The sequence below is a fragment of the Centruroides vittatus genome, unplaced genomic scaffold (genome assembly GCF_030686945.1).
Source record: "Centruroides vittatus isolate TY-2023 unplaced genomic scaffold, ASM3068694v2 contig_1507, whole genome shotgun sequence".
Taxonomy (NCBI): domain Eukaryota; kingdom Metazoa; phylum Arthropoda; class Arachnida; order Scorpiones; family Buthidae; genus Centruroides; species Centruroides vittatus.
Genome location: NW_027120932.1, coordinates 478,742 through 500,537, shown reverse-complemented (window position 1 = coordinate 500,537; position 21,796 = coordinate 478,742). Strand labels below are relative to the sequence as shown.

At 29.4% G+C, this 21,796-nt stretch overlaps 1 protein-coding gene across 9 annotated transcripts in view; it reads left to right on the top strand.

The window, feature by feature from the left end:
- Positions 1–21,796, top strand: part of tai (taiman) — a 286,233-nt gene that overhangs the window by 124,015 nt on the left and 140,422 nt on the right. For all 9 annotated transcript variants that reach the window (XM_067262741.1, XM_067262740.1, XM_067262739.1 and 6 more), the window contains one exon: positions 3,891–3,948. The gene's annotated coding sequence lies outside the window, so the exon portion shown is untranslated. The remainder of the gene's footprint in view (positions 1–3,890; positions 3,949–21,796) is intronic.

Sequence of the window (21,796 nt, the reverse complement as noted above, 5' to 3'; positions counted from 1 at the left end):
TATTAAAAAAAACACTTTACTGACTCGTTAAGAGATGTGCATTCGACCTCCTAATCCTGGAATTTTTGATTCGTTTACTCGATTGGAACGTATGTATTTATATGTACATAAATATGTATTTTTGCTAGCTGGAAACGTGATAAGAATTCCAATCTGGAGTACCTAGAAAATTATTATTATTATTTTTTTTTGCTCTAATTAGAAATTATTAATTAGTCGTAAAGTTTCGCCGATGTGTAAGGGTACTGTACGTTTGTATCGACTTTGAAGTAACATTTTATGGCTTCGGATTGCATTAGCAATCTCATAAATGCAGATTAACCTTCTCTAAACACCTTGAACTATACTACGAATGAATTTTCACGTGTTTAAGAATTGTTAACTAACAGCACAGCTCCTGTGCGACTGAGTTTCTGACTGTTGTAGTGGTGCTAAACAAAAGCACGCCGTCCACTATTATTAGTCTGTAATCTTCCTTTAGTACTTCGGTACAGGATTTGACCTTAACAGCCTGTACGTCAGAGTTTATTAGAAGCTAGCTCCTGCTCTGCTACAACGATTTTTAATCATTTTTTTTTCTTTTCGGAAGGGGACGATTTCTTTGTGTTGCAAGGTTACTTAACACATGCCTGCGTATTATATGCTTGTGTTTTAAGTACTAGAAGCGTAGTTAGTAGTGTTTTTTTAAAATCTGTTTGAGTAGCATGCATAGAGAGTTGCATTAACTAATTATTAAATCGAGATTTAACGTGAACCCATGACGAGAAAATGGGAGATAAAAATGTTTTTCCTACAGCAAAACTTTAATTCGGTTTTATGAAACGGCATATTTTTAGTGTTACGTAATACATTTTAAACGTGGAAAACTCGTAAATTATGTTCTTGCGCGTGAAAGATTAGAAAAAATGGGGCTTGCCCGCTTGTAAGTGTAATTAGCATATACGTGGATGCTTACAAACACGTGTCTTTCTTGTGTTGCTCACAGAGCTTTTGACGTTCGGATGTAATTGTGTGTGTTTTTTTTTAATTTTTTAAAATGATTTGTATTACTCTGTACGTTAATTGTATTTAAACACATACACGTCTATTGTATCTGACTCGTTCGTCTGTGTCGAATTAATTAATATCTGTAACGCACAGAATTTGTATTAAGAATTATTTAATGCGATTAACGCGTATGCCGAGTAAGTTTTTGCTGTGTTTACTGTATCAATGTAGATGTACAGTACAGTACAATACTTATAATGTAGACGTAGAGGCCTGAAAATTGAGGGACGTACAGTACAGTACACCCGATACAGGAATGCGCTTGATAATACATGGGAAAGATACGTGATTATAAGATAGCTCGAAAGTCAGTTAACCATGTTTAATGTTGACAGAATATAGCGATTGTTTTTATAATGAAGCTCCTGTTCTTAATAAAATATCTTAGGGGTGCAGTCGTTCTCTCTAGATCGGTTCCTGGTTCCAGATAGGTGTGAGTTGTAAATCGTGATCCGAATTTGTTTACGAGTTGCCATTTAGAGTCTCTGTTAACTGACTTTTGAATCGTTATATATACATACACACTGTATCAGTTTTCCCGTGTTTGTCGTTAATTCCAGTTGTTCTATTAGTCAGAAACGCAAAAATATAAAACATTTCTCGTTTGTTTGTTATAATATTAAGACTTTGCTCTGACGGTGTAACACCTACGCTTAATTTTGAATATTTGTAGACACGAGTAACGCGTTATAGTTTATTGCCACAGAGAAAGATAAACAAATTAAAACGAAGGTTGCAGAAGAGTTAAATTTGGAACGATCATTATTATTGAAACTAAATTCTATTTGGGGGAAGGCAGATTTTGAGTAATTAGCTAGATTTACGAAGAGAGAATCCACTTAATACCACTAGATCAATGATTGATAACGCATATCGATCGTAACGTATGCTGTTATCGCGTTTCGAAGCGATACCGTAACACATTTTCCCACAGATTAATGATAAAGAAACGATTTTAAACATAGATTTTCCCAAATTAACGATGTCGTAATAACGAATATCGTTACGTATTAAATGTGTGTTACTCGGTAAACGCCGTCCCGTTGTTGCTTGCTCCAATTTATTTACTACATTGTTTAGAAATTCAATTATGACGTTACCAACCGATCTAGCACAGGCTATCGATTGATACTGTTTAATTAAATTATCTACTAGTGAAATTATATCGCCATAGAAATGTATTTTTTGATAACCTTTCCTGTGTATATTCTTCTCTAATCTGTGTAAATCATTGTTGACACAAAATCTTTAACACCGTTACATATTAAAAGTTGTGTAAATAGGCCTATTGTTATATAGTCCGATTCTCTAGTGTACGACGGTAGAATCTGTACCTAATTTAGACGTATCTAACATGGTTTTAAGTGGTCCCTTAAGGTGTGTCCCGGTGTTGCAATACTTAGTGGCACGAGGTATGAAATTTTAATTCGATTTCCTGGTAACTTAGCTAATGATTAGCGCTTTAAAAATGTAGATAAATATCTCTGCAATATTGCCGTTTAGTGTACTGGGTTCGGTCCTATGCCACGTCAAGGTATGAATTATGTAACTAGTTAATGTCTGAAATTCTTGTTCGATTCTACGCTCTGTTACTTAATTGTTTGACAGTCTTGGGTTCGGTTCCCTGCAGCATATTTAAAGGATCTAAATGACTGGCATCATTTGATTAGCCTAAACTTGTTACAAAATATTTGTTTGTGTTGTTACATCCGACACATACGAAACTATTTCGTAATATTCATACAGACGTTGAATGGTGTTATAAAGTTAGTTCAATGCTGAACAAATTAATTATTATTATTCGTTTTAAGTTCGATTAAGTGGTTACTCGCAGAATATACAGTTATTTATCTTAATATTTGGACAGAATAGCGATAATGCGAACTGCGATTAGAATGTTTACAACGTAATCTATTATTGATTTAATAAATCATTATTATAAACATAACAGAAGAAGTATTGACATCTGAATAGTCGCTCTGTTGTGATATACAGCCTCTTTTATTGGGAGCGGGCATAATACACTTCTAGTATTTTACCACGTTGTGTGCTGTACAGATTTCCACGATTCTAATACTGACAAGCCCCCACTTTTGGATGTATCGCAAATTTTTGCATACTTCGCCACCACTCTGGCACTTTTTCGACAGAGAACAGCTTTCAATACGCGTGGAAAATTCCAAAAAAAGAGACACGTCAAGATAGATGATTACACTCTCCTCTTTGACCCTCTTCTACCCTGTCGTACATTTTCCTCCCGTCTTTCTCTTCCCCCCTTGATAGCGAAGTCGAAACTCGCGTGCCAAAGCGGGGTGGGAGGCGTCACGCAGCAATTTCAACCACTTCAGAACCACTAAAATCACGCACGACGACGACCCTCTTCCTGGCGTTTGTATACACTGCTTATTAATGTTTAAACAAACTTTCATCCACCTGAAATATTAACCGAGTGCGTATAATTACCTCCCCCCGAACTCCGCTACACCACGACGATGAATAATTAATCGCAATTAATATGAAAGTGGTCGGTATCGATGTTAGTGGATTAGGATGCCACCCGAATGAGTTTTAACAGATATTAGGACAGGAAGGTAAGATTATACATACGAACAGCTGGACGTGGACCAGCTGGTGTTTCGGAAAAAAAAATTAAATTAAATCAGAAAAAAAGTACAATGAGCAGGTGGGATTCACTTCGCGTGCTTCTACAGACCGTACTGTCGTGAATACTTTAATTTGCACAACTTAAACAATTACTTTTTTTATATATATGTGTGTAATTTTTAAAGTGGAAAATAGTCTTTCCGTTATTAATTATGTTTTTTTTTTAATTATTTTTTCAGTGTCGAAGTATTAACAAGTGATTTCTGATGGGTCTGAGCCAATGTAGCAGTCGACAAGGTATTGTGTTTTCACTTCCTACTTAGTTGTTAGTTCGGAAATAAAGAAATAAAATTAAAAAAAAGAGAGAGTATTTAACTTTTTCCGGCGGAAAATACACCCCCTTCCGCAGTTTTGTTAAGTAAAATTTTAAAAAAATAATAATAAAAATTACTGTTATATGTTTGCATTTTTTGGTATCGTTTGGTATGGAAGAATTAAGAAAGATGTCCACATTTTCAGGTTAAAAATGTCTTATTTTTAGCATTTCTTTATAATTTTTAAACATTTAAAGCTCTTGTTTTTACCAAACTGGTTATAATAATGATTTTTTAACCCAACAACAAGTGTTATTTTTTCTTTCTTTTTTTTTAATTATACAAATTCGTTTCATCTGCATAACTTATTCAAATTAGCTAGCTCCATACATGAAACTAATTTCTGTACAGTATAATGATTTCCCCCCAGTTATGACTAAGTTTTATATGCAGATTTTCTGTATAATTTTTAAAAGTTTATTGTAGAATCAACAGAAAAATCGTCATGAATTCATTTCGTTCTCACGATTCTTTCGGGATTGATTTTGTTGATATGTTGATTTGGTAAATAACACGAAACGTCAGCTCAGGTTTATTGTATATTTTAAGCTTTTTTTTTTTTAATGCAGATTTCATTTCTCACATTTGCTCCAGAATTCATTAAAGTGAATCTTTTAATAAAGTAAAAAATATTTTATGAATTAAAGACGTATTTTAATTAACTTTATTTACGTTCACTTGAATGTAAACAAATATCCGTACAACGTGTTCTTAGTTCTTGTAACATTTTAATGAGGTTTTATTCAGTTTTTTTCTTAAATTTCTTTCTCTTAAATCGAATGAAATAATGTTTTTACGTTACAAAATCTCATTTTTAACTCGTCTCGTGGCTCCGATATGAGATATGCCTACTTTACTCCTTAATTTCTTCTGAATTAATTTACATAATATCTGTACGACTTTCTGCTTACACTTCTTCTACGGTTTCGATTAATTTCTCATGCAGATTGATGTTTTATTTTACAATTTCTTTACATTTTCTCCTCGGGAAATTCTATTCTCGGTAACGATTTCGATCCCGTTCTTCAAAACCTTCGGGTGTGTTGCTGGCACCGGAAACAACTTTAATATAAATTTTAGTCATTCTTTGACCTTTCCTGAATCGAAAAATGCTCGATAATCGAGAGTTTAAACATTTTTGGAAACCGTTTCCATACCAAAATGACGTTACCTAAACCGCAAAAGTAATTCGTTGATTCGATTATACGTTACCCAACCGAATCGATAACTAGCAGGTTTCTATGGAGCCGTTTGAATTCTTTCTTTTTTTTTTCTTTCGTTTTTCTTACATGGACAAGGAGCCAAACTGAAGTAGGAGATCGTTTTCTAGACAGAACCGTTTATAAGATATCGCTTGTTTGAGTCGACAATGGACTAGATTCCAACACGGCGAGGATATGCGGCATAACAATAGCAGCCCAACGTTTCCTGTTTAATTTCAGCATCCTCTTTGTTAGAAGGTTACAATTGGCAAAGGAACTCGATCAAAATCGAATTTAGTTCATTAATATCCTCTCGATACCCATACGCGTATACAAGATGCTTCTAGGAAGCGTTACGGGAAGCTTAAATCTCATATAAGTTAAAATAAGAAATCCTTTTCCCCCCTTTCGGTTTGTTTTCTTTCTCAAACGAAACCATAAAAGAAAAAAAAAAAAAAACTACAATTGTATTTTACTGTTGCTAAGACGAGATCAATCCGATCGACATAAAATAGGTCAGGGGATTGATAAGACGACTGCTACTATTCATTGGATGAGCTTTCTCCAACGATGTCCATCTTCGTGTAGGGTTTAGTCTCGTACAATTTTACGACCCCAGTGTTATTGGCAGTAAACAGCAATTACGTGTCACGTACCGCACGATGGCGACATCTTGACACATAAAACGCTGCGCCCGAATCGTGACTCGAAAGGCTTTTATGTCTAAGTCTCGCCTTCCCCCCCTTCCAGTAAAAATGCGCTTTGCCAGAATGGCCGTTACCAGTTTACGACAGAAGTTTTCGTATGTTTACAGAAAGAAGAAAGGAAGAAAATATATATATAAATTTCATAAACGGAACAACGGATCTGGACGATAATAAACCATTCCGTTCGTTCGCCACTCCAGATCAATTTCCAAGCTGCACTAATGATCCATTATTGTAAGATGCCATTAAAGTCGAATCATTTAACCAATCCAGGAGAATTTCTTGTAACCAGGAAAAGTCAAGTCCAAAATAAAATTAAAAAAAAGGGACAAAATAGTTTTAATTCCTTTTTAGAACGGGATTTTTACCGTCTTGGCTGCTTCCACGTCATCCAGAATCTGGGCTACTAGGATCCAAGGTTACTGAATTATAGGTTAAATTTCGTCCGAGTAATTAATACTGATTTTTCGTATTGTGGAAAGAAAAAGTTTCTTCAATTAGCGTTATAAATTCTTTTTCTTTTTAAAATAAAAATTCCTAAACATCTTCCATTATTAAAAGAATTTTTAAAGTTTGGCTTCATAAAGGTTGTCTTCCTTCCCCTTTTTTTTCATTGGAGAAAAATCTTAATGCTGTTTTAATAAAGGATTTTAAAGAATTCGAAGTTTCTCTTAAGCTCTTTATGGAAGGATTTTAATGGTCTTTTAATAGGAAATTTCAATTTTTTTTTAATTAAAATTAACTTTTTAATGATGAATTTTTAATGGTATTTTTAATGCCATCTTAATGAAATTTTCTAGAAAATACAGGTTTCATTTCTAGGATTTTAGTAACTTATAAAATAAATTTTTACTCTCAAGATCGTAATTACTTTAAGGCAAGGATTTTAATTGCGGTCTTAACAATATTTACGTAAGAACATTTTAATAATTAAAAAAAGAATTTTCATGTTCACGAAGTAAACTCCATAAAAATTATCTATATATTTGGTTAATTATTCAGGAGGATTAACCACAATAAATAAGAATTTCAGTAAACAAATTTTTAAAATTTTATTTTCCAATTAAGGAATTTTAACGGCGCCATTTTTAATATAAGTACTTCGCCGAATTTTAGTTTTTTTTTATTATTACTTTAACGAAAAGTTTGAGAGTAGAAATTGTTTGCAAGTGCAAATAATAGAATCAGCCAGTTATTAACGATATCGTGGGATTTGCAAAGGATATCGCTGATTGCATCGTTATCGTAGAATTGGGTGTTGTGAACGTAGTTGCGTTACAACATTACTCTTGTGTCAATAATTGGATAGTGGAGTGTCTCTTCAATATTTTCAAAGCTGCTCGATTGTCTCGATTCCTTTTTATTTTCATTATTATTCTAACGATCCAACATGAAAAGAGGATTCGACATTTCAATAAGTAAAATGCGGATGTAATCGACAAATCTTCGCAAATTGGGATTTTTTTTTTAATGGTTTTCACGTCTTGGGTTTCTCGTTAGGATTTCCAGGATTCGTGACTCTACGTATTTATTTATTTTATTATTTTCTTACTTGGTGGATTTTTAGACTGAATGCTTCACTGGTTATTATCTGTCTTCACTCGGAACAAGTTTAGTCTGACAGAATCTTCATTTGCATCCCGATAAAATTACTTCTCGAGATTTTCTGAGTCGTGTGATGTATATTGTGTCGTCACGAGACTTCTCTTCCCTTCTTCCTTTTTTTCTTTTTGTTTTTTCTAAAGGTTTATTACTGTAGTAACCGATGCAGAATCCCGGATGTGTATGTGTAATTTGAGAGAATGTGTTTGAAAAAAAATTAGGCAGCGGCATTAATTAGGCCACGTTTCACGAGCGTAATTAAAGTGTAATAAGTCGTTAAAAAATAGAGTTTAGCAGAAACAAATCTGTAGTGTGACTCGGCGACGAACCATTTTTACACGTACATCTTCTTTTCACGTATACCAATTGGACTCATTGTTCCGAAAGTCACGTAACAGTCGGTACGCGTGACGTCTGTCGTCACATGACTTCCTGTTACGAGTCTATAATCCGAGCTCCACTCTTTAGCGTGGCTTTCTTAGAACGAGCCCTTATCTGAAATTGGAATTTTGTGGTTTGGAGTTAACTTAAACGTTATTTTTTATTATTATTTATTTTTTTAATCGGCTTCTTATATGTGTCAAGGTACATAATGGCACAATTGCAACATCCTATTTCTTTCTTTAACTTTCCAATTTGGATAATTAGTTAAGCTTTAGAGTTCTAGACAATGGAAAGTTATCAAATTTTTACACTCGATCGATTGGACTCTTAAATATAGAAAAAAGAAAAGAAATTAAGTTTTTCTTCGGCCAGGAAATTTGTTCGATTAAATAAATCCTTTTTCTTTAAAGCGCTTTCTGTGGGAAAAATCTATATCTGAGATGGTTTGAAAGGAATTCGCGGAGTGTGTACATTGTTTCGAATAAAATAACGCGTTCGAGAACAGGTTACTCCAGTTTTGACATAGACCATGTGGGTAATTAGTGTCTATAGGGGACGAAATCCCGCATCATTAGCTACACTTTGGTGTCATTCTCACGCGAGAATCAGATAGTAACAAATTAAACTTTTTAATTGAAGTTTTTCCTCCTTTGAAATTATCAAAAAAAGGGGGAAAAAACGCTGATTATATCGAAAAAAGGGACCAGACAAATGAGGAAAACGTACTTTTATTAAACGGATGCTTTTTTTTTTTCGATGGTTAGTCCGTGTGTCTGCTCCTCCTTTAAAAACAAGTTGCGCACAACGACGTCAAACACTAGCGGCAGTTTGCTTCGTTCAAAATTCAAATAGTAAATTTTTAACGTTTTTTTTTAATAAAAAGGATTGTTTTATACAAAGAAAATGTTGTAATGAATCGATTATCTGCGTTAGAATTTCTGTAAGTTTTAACGAAATCCTTCATGTTACTAAACAATGCATTCATGCATTGGTACAATCTATTGTCAATTTCGAGCTATAAATATATATTTTATTGTATTTTTTTTAACATGGTTTATGTTTTCGTATCCGTTTAAGCCATTGATTTGTAGTGCTTAAACACTAACCTGTTCATGTCATGGATTGCTATTTTTAACATGGCTTGAGGGAAGGACAATTACAGTAAACTAAATACACATTTATGAAATGTGTAGGCCATAGAGTATTATTATTATTATTTCTTTAAACGAAAATTTTACATTAAATCGAGTATTGTGTGCTCTCACCTAGTCGTTTTCTTCATTGAACTCGTTATAACGCATTTAAAGCCCTCATAAAGCAGTTTTGCAATAGATGCTATTTAAAATCAAATTCAATCACGCAAAACAATTGTAACAAAATGAATTGGGAAACTCATCCCCCTATATAATATAACGAAAAGCATCGATTTAACGTTTTGAATTTTGTTAAATTTGTAATTCTACTTTTTATGTACAGTACAGTACTGGTCTTTGACGTTCAAGCCGTGGATTTGTAATGCCCAGAAGCACGAAAAGCTTTTGTTTAATATCAAAATGTCACGTTTTAATTCCGCTTAAATCATTTTTAATAGATAAAATAATCGTTAGAACGTTAATTGCGAAAAATGTAGAGAGATTGCAAAACGTTAAATCGAGACCCAATTGAGTTAAATAAATCTGTGTTATTTAAAAATAAAATGGTGTTTTAATATCGTTCGTTACTTATCGATTTTTAAAACTCGTCTTCTACATTTACAACACTCGAACCTCGATGTAACGTTTTTAAAGTGCATAAAAATAATTCAAAACACTTAAGGAACATTAAAAAAATGTAATTAAATTGAACACATTAAGAGTGAGGTATGTAGTCCACGCCTGGTGTTTATTTTTTCAATAGCATTTTTATGTTGAACGTAACTCGATTTAGCATTTTACTTTCGTTTTTTTTTTCTTTTTTTTAAATAAATGTGTGCATATTTTCATTCTCTTATTAATATTTTATAATTAGAAAACGAGGTCGCTGCGCACGTAAGTTGTAAAGTAATTAATATAGCAGAATCGCTGACAGTGATTAGTTACGATTGCTCTTTCGGTAACATAATATTATTTGTTCTGCATAAACTCGGGAGGGATTTCGATTGGGGTTAAGAGGCCATTTAACTGTAACAGTTATGCGATAAGGGAAGAGGCACGTGACGTAATATCCCCGTCGATACGAAAAATCCCGAACGCTCCGTATCCATGGCTCCGATTCTCCTTCCTGTTGCTATCGGTTATTTTCCCGATTTTTCGATTCGAGAAAAGTTATAAGTTAATTACACGACAGGGGAGGGAAGGATAAAAAGGAAGATAGCCATCGTTTTCTGCGAAAGACACCTGTTGGAATTCGTTAATGTTTAAAGAGCGGCTTGGCAAGTTTAGTCGTGCTTGTAGGAGTTCCCTACCCACAGTATATTTATGTAACATTGTGACCTAGTTGTCGATGACGTAGGCAGGAAGTGTCCAGTGATGATGGAACAGCCGCGTTACGTCATCTCGTCGGCTGACGTAGAAACAGACATACTGACCTAGTTATCGCAATTCCCCTAAATATCCAAATTGGCTTATGGTGGCATCCTTTGCTTTCGTCACATCTTTCGTGAAGTTTTAATTAATCGCATCGTAACCCGATACCAGCAACTTGACTGGATGTAACTAATTTTTTTTTTTCCTGTTTTTAATCTCGAGCGGCGTGTAACAGTTGCGTTAGTTGTTGGAATACCGAAGAGGAGGGGGGAGAAAACGAGCGGGGGAAAAAAGGTCTTAATAGAGCGGTGCTGCGTTTACTTAACTATCTTCTATCGCTTTGTTGGCAGCGAGTGATACCGATAGAGCTGCCAACATTACGTAATGGCGAAGTTTCTTTGACTGCTGACTCAGTACTTTTATCGGGAAAACTACTGATAAGTCGTTATGTAGGACGAGGTAGAGATTTTTCTCGTATGTAACGCGTTGAGACGTTTATTTATAACATAATTATAATAAATTGATTAAATTTTTGTATATGTACTTAAAACTTAATTTATTCCTCCGGTTCTCCATTTGTGTAAGTGGATTCCCCCCTGCATGAGTTGTTGATTGGGGAGCGACGTTGCTTGTAATTTATTTTCCTCTATGTCGTGTGTAGAACGGATAGGTATGCAGTTGTGTGCATAATGACTCTATGGAATGTCACTATGGTTTCTTTCCTTTTTTTTCTTATTCTTTCGTCGTTGATGTATGTTGTTGGCTTTTTTTTTTGTGTGTGCCAATGCGAATATTTTCCCAGTTAAGCGAAATCAACTTGTTATGTAAACATGGCTGTCAAACGCAGAGGTTATGATCCCTTATCTGAGTAGATTTTTTTATTTCTTGTTTAGATTTTCGACAGTTTTCGTTGTAACGTTGTCGATTATGTGCATGTTTTTTTTTTTTACGTTTGGCGCTCCGTAAATTTAATCGGTACATCATCCCGGTCGAGCATTTTTTTTACGAAGGTCGAAGTTATCCAGGTTAGGAATTGGAGAAATTCTCGATGGTTTTTCTTTCCTCCTCGACCAAATATCAGTCTTGCAACATGTACCTCCTGTCTACCAACCGAGAGTCATCGGTTTTATAGACATCTATACGCGTCGATCAGATTTCATTACTGCTTAAGAATCTCTTGCGGATGCCACCGTATCGTCGCTCGATCGAAGATTTTCTAAATTTGTATCCTTTCCAGCAGCGTTTAATATCGTAATTGCATTTGTGTGTGAGTTTTAATGATTTTCTACTTTTAGTACATTTTTTTCCCCTGTTTGTTGACTGTAATTTAGCAATGGTTTTCGTGAATATGCGTGTCTGCGTACGTCCGCATGTTGTTTTGTAACTAGGAAAAATACTCGCTTTTAAATTAGGATACGGAATATTTTTTGTTACTACGACACTCGAACAAGAATATAAGGCTAGGTTTTAAACATTTTTACAGCTACTAGACTACGTTTTACTGCTTTTCTCCGGCGTAACGCGTCTTTTACGTTTCAAATCGCTCTTAATCGCTAGTAACGTGTTTAAAAGTATTTTTTGAGATTAGATTTTTAACGCACTAAAACCCAGGCTTATAAGCGGTATTTTTTCTTTCTCTTTTTTTTTTTTTTGATTGTTTCTCTGTTCCTCCAGCTCCCACTGAAGTAATTCAAGCCGCATCTACCGTTGCACCCGCGTATCGCTGCACAGCTCGAGTTTGGTACAATAGTGGGATAATATCCAACGTAAACGACAATAATATTGAAGGTTCGAAGATGGTTATGTATAGTAACGTGTTTGTAAAGCGGCTGGCTTATCGTGCGATTTGATAGCCAGCCAAGGTCGGCGGCCTGGGTAACTGACCGACTTTCAAGGTTACAATGTAGAGGTGTGCGGCGCCAATAGCAGGTGCTGGACTCGCATGCAGTTCCCAGTCTTACTATGAATAAACGCTTTTCTATCTGATACTGGCAAAGAACGGCTGATGTTTATTCGATATTTCGACCGATGACATTCGCCTGTTTTCAACAGAATTCAGAAACCCCACGTGCGACTAAAGCACACTCGTGGACCGAACTGGAGGTTTTTAACCTCTCGAACTTCGGTTAGAGGAATACTCTATCTGGTAGACTATTATGGCTTAATTATAGGTGGCTTACTTCAACGACATATGTTAATCTAACTGTGTCTGGAGAAAAAATAGTTTATATAAATATATTCTCCTTTTTTTTTCTCGTTAACTAAATACGTGGACTGTAGCCCATGGGTCATTAAATTGTTCTTTGCAGCGATTATCTTCGGAATAATTGATTTTTTAGTTTCTTTTGTGGGATATCTTTGGTCTCCACCCCCTTTTCGTATGTACTGTAATTTTTCATTACGGAACAACAGTAGATTTGAGTTTTTATTGCCTGCTTATCTATAGACTTTTCTCCAGAGAAAAGTCTATAGATAATACCAAAATTAATCGATAAAAAAAAAGGAATTTTTTTTAAAATTTCAAGTAAGAGAATTTATTGCTTAATATATATTTTAAAACATGTATCTATTTTTAAAACTGTAATTATGTTGAAATATTGTTTGCTGTATATACGTTATTTAAAATATTTATAATATTAATAGCATGTAATAAAATTTATTATTATAAATATATATATTTAATATTTGGAGCCGTGTTCTAGCAAGGTGGCCAAATTGCTAGTAATTTGAACTCTTTTGACATTTAGGTAGTAATTGTCTTACTTACTATTTTTACAATTTTCACAATTGGCAGTTTTCTATTTCTGAATATGTACTGTACATAATGAGGAATTTGTTATATGTATATATACTTTTTTCTTATTTTATATAAGAAAAAAATTTTAATTTTGTATATTTCTTCACTTCTTTTTAATTAACATATTGTTAAGAATCCAGATTTCTTTTTTCACGGTGTTAAAAATTTTTTTTAACGGCTCTTATGTATGTGTTTTTATAATGTAACACCTTCATATGTAGGACTGATAGACGATTACATATGCAAATTTGCATAATGACATACAAACACACATTCTGTACCAAACAATAACATGCTGCTAATTAAAATTTTATTTTATATGTTTAAAATGAACACTACTAAAATAATTGATTGTATGTTTTTGTACGTTAAGAATATTTTTATATGTTTCTTTAAATATTTCAATAATTCTAAGCACGAATTTGATGAATATATTCGAGTGTGCATTTATAGTTGGCTATTTTTATCCGGTATATATTATATATTATATATAGTAGGCATTCTTTGCTTCTTTCCCCTCCACGTACGCACTAAAAAAGCTTTACTTTTATGGATTCTGTTTTTGATGAATTAAATAATGAGATTAAGGAATGGCATATTGGTTTGCATGTCGAACAAAGTTCCAGAAAAATCAATTTAGCCCTCGGCATTCCATTTTTTTATTTATTTATTTTGTTTCTGGCTTTTGTCCCAGTTCTGCTTCTGTGTTTTTTGGAATGTTTCAATGAGAATTTTCCATTAAAATAAACGTCACGAACAATATATTTATTGATTAAATTTTATTAAAGTAATAATTAATTAAAAAATTGGCTGTCACATGTAAAGAAGAATGAATCAATAAACAAAAAAAAACATTTAGACAAACTAATTTTTAAAATTTTGTTTTGTTATTATTTAATATTTTATCTGAAATAAACATACCAAGTTTTAATTAATTGAACTATAAAGTAATGAAAAAACAACATGATTTATCGAATGACAAATTATTTTTTGCTGTTAATTAACATTATTCTAGCTTCAAAGTAATTAAAAATTAAATCTACTTGATAATTTTATATCTTGCTAAATTATTAAAGGAATATTGATGATACAAAATGTACTGGTTAAAATGTAACAAAAAAGAAAAAAATGATTTCTAAATAAAATGAGATTTATCAAATTAAAATATTCTTTCCAATTACAGCCATTATGATTAAGATTTTAAATAATTTTTTTTTTTTTTTTTGAAAATCTCTTACAAAAAATAATTTTTTTTATATAATAACTCCCATTTTAATGAAGCTATTTAATTTATTCGTTAAAAAATGTTCACCGTATCCTTGTCTTTCAGCTTCGTTACTAATAGAAAATTTATCTTTCAATTTTTTTTTTTTTTTTGGATTTTTGTGGGATTAAAAAAAAATTGCCATCTTATAATTTTGTTAACTTTATTTTAGTGTTTTGGTGAATTTCTTAACATAAATTGATTACAGTTGTTAATTTTTTTTTTGCATTACGTAAACAATGGAAACAAAATTATTATGTAAATTTATGTTACGCTCGTAATTGAAAATTATGCAGTATTGAAGTTAAGAGTTAATTTGTGTTTCTCTTGTTCTTTGTTTTTAGCGTAATGTAAAATTTATATAATTTGATAAATCCCGATTCCAGATCAGTGAATTTTGTTTTCTTTCTTTCTTTTATTTGAAGCTTTCAATAGTTGAGAACTTTGTACTTTATAATTTAATTTGAAAAGGGTCATTTCAGCTTCTTTATTCTTTTTTTTTATAAGCAAGTTATAAAGATTTAAGTAATACGTTTAATGTAATTTCTTCTTATAAATTATTTCTTTGTTAATAGTTGATTTAGAGCTGTAATTAAATTACGTCTTCTTTAAAGTAATCAAAAATGATTACAAAAAAAGAAAAATTGTTTAAAAGTAACTGTAAAATAAAATTATAACAAAAAAAGGAGAAAAATTTAGATAAAAATTTTAAATATTCAGTTTGATTTATGCGAATATTCTAAAAGGAGAAAATCTTACAACAAACTTTTATATTGTTAAAATGTATTGAATATTTATTATGGAGATATAAAATGGCAAGTACAGCTGTTAGAGAAGTATTTTTCAAAATTATGAAATAGCTTGACGTGAAAGGAATAGAGCGCTGCGTATAAAGTGGGTCACAAAATCTCTAAAAGGAACGGCTTTATTAAATAATTTAATAAAAGGAAAAATTTAATTTAGTTTTTTTCTTATTATTATATATTTCTGCGTGGTTTTTTTCATCCCTTATATTCTCTAATCAAAATTTGGATTTATTAAAAATGTTCTTCAACCCCAATTGTATAATTATTTTATTTTTTAAAAATGTTTTAAATATTTACAGATAAAAATTTTGCTAATCATTAACTTCTTATCAATTGAATTTAAAATATAAATTAAAGAAAATGTCAACTTTACTAAATTTTGCAAAATTTTTATTTTTTAGAATTAATAAGTAAATAATTTTAATATTGGAGATTATTTAATTTATTTATATAAATGTACAGATATGATTTATTAAGCATTTATTCTTGTATAGAAAATTAATTATTATAAAATTCAGATTAGTTTTGAATTTAATGCTAAAATAACTTTAAAAAAATACTTTAATGTTAAAATAATATACACACACACACACCACACACACACCACACATCACATTTAGATTTAAAAATAAAATTTATCAAATACCAATTTTTAGAGAAATAATTATAATTTATAATAAGTCGCTCACTCGTATTCATTTTTACGTAGGAATACAGTAAGTATTTCAAAAAAAAATTAATTTTAAAATAATAATAGATAATAGGATTTAAGAAAATGTTTATATAAATATTTTAACAAATATTTAAATTTAAAAAAAATTGAATACCTGATGTTTTCAATAATTTATATATAATTTTTAAAATCGCTGATTAAGGCCACAGTTAATGAAGAGGTGTAGTACACGTCAACATACATTTATCTGTTTATGTATAAATTATCGTTTGGTTGGACGTAGATAGCTTATTAGTCAATTGTAATTGTAATGCAAATTATTCATTTTGTGTTATTTTTCTCTTGAAATAAATTGATGCAAATTGCTGCTTTAAGTCAATATGAGTACCAGTATTTAAAAATAAATTAGTTATAATTCTTAATACTTTTCTAACTTAACTGCATTTTAATTTCTTTGAAAAGATTTTAGAGCGATATTTTAATGTGGATAAAGTTAGTGATAACTAGGAATGCTGTTTTGCATAAAAGTGCGTAATGACTTTGTAGACACTTGTCATCCTATATTAATTGACAACTTATGCTGAAATTATTCAGAAATCAATAAATCAATAATATGAAAATGCATAAATGGAATAATTTTTTGAAATTTGCATAAATATGCTTAATTCAACATAAAGTGCAGAAAATTTGTGTAATTTTTTTCTTACACCCATAAATTAACTTTTTACATCAATAAATAGAAAGAAGTACGCGAATAATTTGGATATATGTTTTTGAAAGAACTCTTGAGAAAAGGGCATCACAATATGAAGTTGCTGTTTCGGAAGAAACTGCATATAAATTTTATAGATTTTTGGAAAATAAGTCTAGTATTGGCCACTATCAGGCATTATAAACTGTAAAATATATCCTTATAATTATTACAATAGGTAATTTATGTAATACATTTATTATTATAAGATGGCGATGGCAATGGCAATGTCTTTAATGCTAACATGAAAGACATTGCCATTGCCATCGCCATCTTATAATAATAAATGTATTACATAAATTACCTATTCTAATAATTATAAGGATATATTTTACAGTTTATAATGCCTGATATTTTAAATTATGTATACAGAATTATAGAATTTAATAAAGTATTTTCTTAAAAAAAATTTACACATGAAATACCAAAGATGCTTTTTGTCACAAGTACTTTCAAGCTTTATCTGTTTCATATTAAAAAAAAAAAAATAACGCATTTGAACAATGTAATGCATTATGTTATGAAACATTAATAAAACTAAATTCAGCTCTAGCTCCTTGATATATAATCATAATAAATGCATTTGCTATTATGTAATGATAAATATATTAGATTATTCTAGACAGATAACGTAATTACTGTTGTAACTCACAATGTATTTACTTTATTTTGGAAGGATTGATAGTTGCATAAATATTTTGGTAAATTTTACTGATTGTATTACGTTTTTTTTTTGTTCTTTTTAAATTTTATTTGATTTAATTAATCAAAAGAGATTTTTTAATATACAAACTTATTATATATTAGAAAACTGAATATTTAATGACTATTTTTTTCTTAAATATCATATCTATTTTTTTTTTTTTAGTTCTTAAGCCATATGCTTATGACCTATATACAAGTTAAAGTTATAGTTTTACGCAGTAATATTCATCAGCATTTAGTTTTATTGTTTAACATAATGAGTTTCATCTATCACTTATTAGATTGAAAAGTTTTCAGAAAAAAAAGGAGTGTGATAATTTCTCATAATATAACAGCAGCAAAATTATAAAATGATTAAACATAATTTTCTTTTTTAATTTCATGAAATGCAGAATAAATTTTTATGCAATTTTAAATCATGGTACATAATTGACCATCTTCTACATGCAAATGAATTTATCTTATCAATGATAAAATATTATAATCATTTACAGTATACTTAAATGAAACAATACAAAATTTTGAATTAAATTCTCATTTTTACAAATGACATATTATTAAAAGAATCTATTATTATTTAGTGTTTTGACTACATCCTAAATATATGTTTCTTACCATCAGCCAATAATAATTCAGTTATATAAATAAAATTCTTTACATTAAAATTAAAAATAAAATTATTGAGAGAGAATAAATTTTGTTTTATGTATTTCTGTTATCTTTCAGAAAATTATTTTTTTTTATGATGAATTCTGACATAATCCAAGAATTGCAATAATAAATTATTGAAAAAAGTTATGTAAACAAACAGAAATTATTTAATATCTGACAAACTATGGCAGTATTTATAAGAGAGTAGGATTTTTTAAAAAATTTTGTAATGTAGTTTATTAATTTTTGCTATATAGATATGTAGTAATTCAATACAGTATACTATGGAAGAACTGAACTGATACAAATAAATAAGTTATTTACAATAAAAGTTGATAGAAGAGGCAACGCAACTGCATTTAAGACATCCAAAAGTTTAATAAAAGATAAATGTTTTCGGACTTTATTTGCAATATATTGCTTTATTTACAAATTCCAGTTTTTATAGAAACCCTCCGTGTGTGCGGCCTTGATTTCTGATAACCGTATAAAAGTTTAGGATAATCAAATTTAGTGTTTCGATCTATATTATCATTGTTAGAGAGTGATAATTAATCTACCTCATTACGTTATATAGCATTTTAAAGATTATAAGAGTTTGATAGAGTTTTTAATTTTAAATTTGTTTATATAATGTGGTAATTTTAATAATGCATATTTTTTATCTCTAATTATTTAAAAATATATATAATTATCAAAGCAAAGTTACAGAAATTAAAATTATAGTAAGTATATATTTATATATATATCTAAATGCTAAATATTAAAATTAATCTTGCATTAAATAATATAAATTATTTTTTGTTTTAAAATATGTGTTTAGATAGTAATTATATTCTTACTATAATAATTATTTTGAAATTTAAAATTATAATTATAATTTTAAAATAATTCACTGTTTTATTATTATTATTGTGATGTTGGAGTGTATCTTACATAGCATATATACATGTGCCTGATGCTATGCTGGAACGAAGTTGAGGCATAACTACTGAAAAAATGTTTATTATTATTATTTAATTTTGAAGAAAAGTTTATTAACTTTCAAATTACCACTTTAAATAATTGATTTAATTATTTAAACCAATCATACCTTTATTTTTTTTAATTATCAATTTAAAAAATGTTCTATTTGAGTTGATAAAATCAATTTAATTTTTTTCTATGAAATTGAAGCAGTAGCAAATAAGTCTTGTAAAAATAATTTTAATTTTTTTCTATAAATGAAAGCTTATCAGCATGTTGCATATACTTAGTTATTTTTGATTATAAATGTATAAATTATTATGCAATTTAAGAAATAATATATACACACACAGTAGACAATAATGACAATATACTTACTGTTAAAACTAAGTAATTTATGATTTCTAACAACAATATGTATTAGAAATTACTTCTTATTAAAATTCTAGTTAGAACATAGATTTCATTATAGACTCGGTGATGATATCATTATAAATTATTTGCAAGAAAATTAAAAACATTTATGTTATGGAGCATATCTCGCTGTTAAATTGTTTACCCAAACATTATTGAAAATTAAAAATGTTTTTAACTCCACATATTTAAAAAGGCATTATTATAAAAATTGGTCATTTTAAATAATAATTTTTTTTAATCAAACATGAGAATAAATTCGCTATATATAAGCGTAAATATTATTTTTTATCAAATTGTTTTACGTAAAATAAATTTATTAGAAATGAATGCATTGTAATTTTATTCTTAAGCTGTGGACATTACAGAACAGTGGTGTTTATTTAGCATTATTAGTGAATGTATAAAAAAAACAAAGTGGACATCTGTTTTAATCTCTTGAGAAAAGATGTGATCTCTTCATAAATGAATGAAGTATTAACATATGCTCCACATGCATTTTGTAAAAACAGCTGCATGTTAATAAGACTTCGGCTATAATTTTCTCGAAAGTCATCAAGCGATTCATTTAAGTCAAAGAATTATATAAGTGTAGAAAACTTATCTACTTTTGATTATAGAATAACCATTTCCTTTCTATAATTGCTAAGTTGTTTAAAATAAATTTAAAAAAAAATTGACAAATACAGTACTAACATTACGATATATAAAAACCACTTTATTATGCTTTTCGTTTTAAATTAAGCAAATACACAGGATATAGATAAAAGTAATCATTAATAAATAAATAAATAAAGAAAAAAGATTGCTTGTTTTAAAATAAAATTTTATGTTTCAAATGAATAATTCAAAGTAAGTTATAGAATAAATAATCTTCAAGTCTACATTTTAAAAAAAGTAACAAAAATAACATGCAATGGAGATGTGTGTCAGAATAATAATGGTTTTTAAAAGGATGGTGAATAGTTGAATGTCTTGATTTTGACAGAAAATGATGATCAGATTCTATATGTTGCCTTTAAAAACAATTTTAGATTTAATCAAAAAATAAATAAATAAATGTTTTAACTTACACAAAATGCATGTTGATTAATTGTGTACACACAAACACACACATACACACAAAAAAAACATAAAGAAATGATACTTGGTGCATAACATTATTGATTAATATCTTAGTCTGCCGAAAATGAGCACTGTTACTCTACGTAATATTAGAAAATAGTTAATAGATTTCTGTTACAATGATCACGTTCTGTTAGAATTATTTCATTCTACTTACATATTGTTAAATAATAATCTTATTGATATTTAATTACTGAAAATTGTAATTCAATATGACATTAATACTTATTGGCAATGCTTATGTATTCACATTATAAAAATTATAATTTTTTAAATCAATATTTTTGAGTGGTATTGAACCTTCGTAATTTATGTTACTCGTTCCAAGAAGTGAAGTTGTCATATGAAAATACTCAAGAAGATTAAAATTTTTGTTTTCTTCTTGTAAACTTTTATTTATGTTTTCAATATGATTGTTCATAATATATCCATTAAGATTATTTATAATGCAGAACTTTTGAATTATTTAAAAATTATTCATTTATGATGTTATACTATATAATTAATTTATAGCATTGCTAATGTTACGTTACACAAAAAAAAATCATTCTTACATAAATCATTATATTTTTATATATAAATTTTAATATTTATAGATATGTGCAGTACATATAATTGTATTCAGTTGTGATGTATCTAGATTTAGCGTAACCTTTATTAGTAAAAATTATACAGATTCTAAAGTTTATCTTAGCATAATAATTTAAATAAAAATTTTATGACTTATTACGAAATACCAGTTAATTCATACAAACTCTTTAAATTTGATGATGATGCTGTTTTGTATCTGCATCTGGAGTACTTGACTTTCATGTAACATTTTAAACTTTGATTTATTTTGACATATCTTTTTTCTTTTTCAGAACTTATTAACTAATGGATATATATCTGTTAATTTTAAGGCTCGTATACCATAGTTGATATTTTGGATAACACTTTATAATGCATTTACTTCATTTTTTTGACATTTATAATTCTTAATAACTCCGTTTTTAGTAATCTCGGTGATTATCGTTATGATTTAATGTCTGCTATTGTTGTAATTTCATAAAAATAGATTAATACTTTAACCTGAGTATCTTAAGATAACATTTGTAAAATTATAATTGAAGCATGCAATGCCATAATATAAATGCCAAAAAATGAACTTTTCAGGAAAGATAAAAAAAAACTTTCTAGTGAATGAATTCATTTCAATTTTATGATAAAATGGTAAAAAA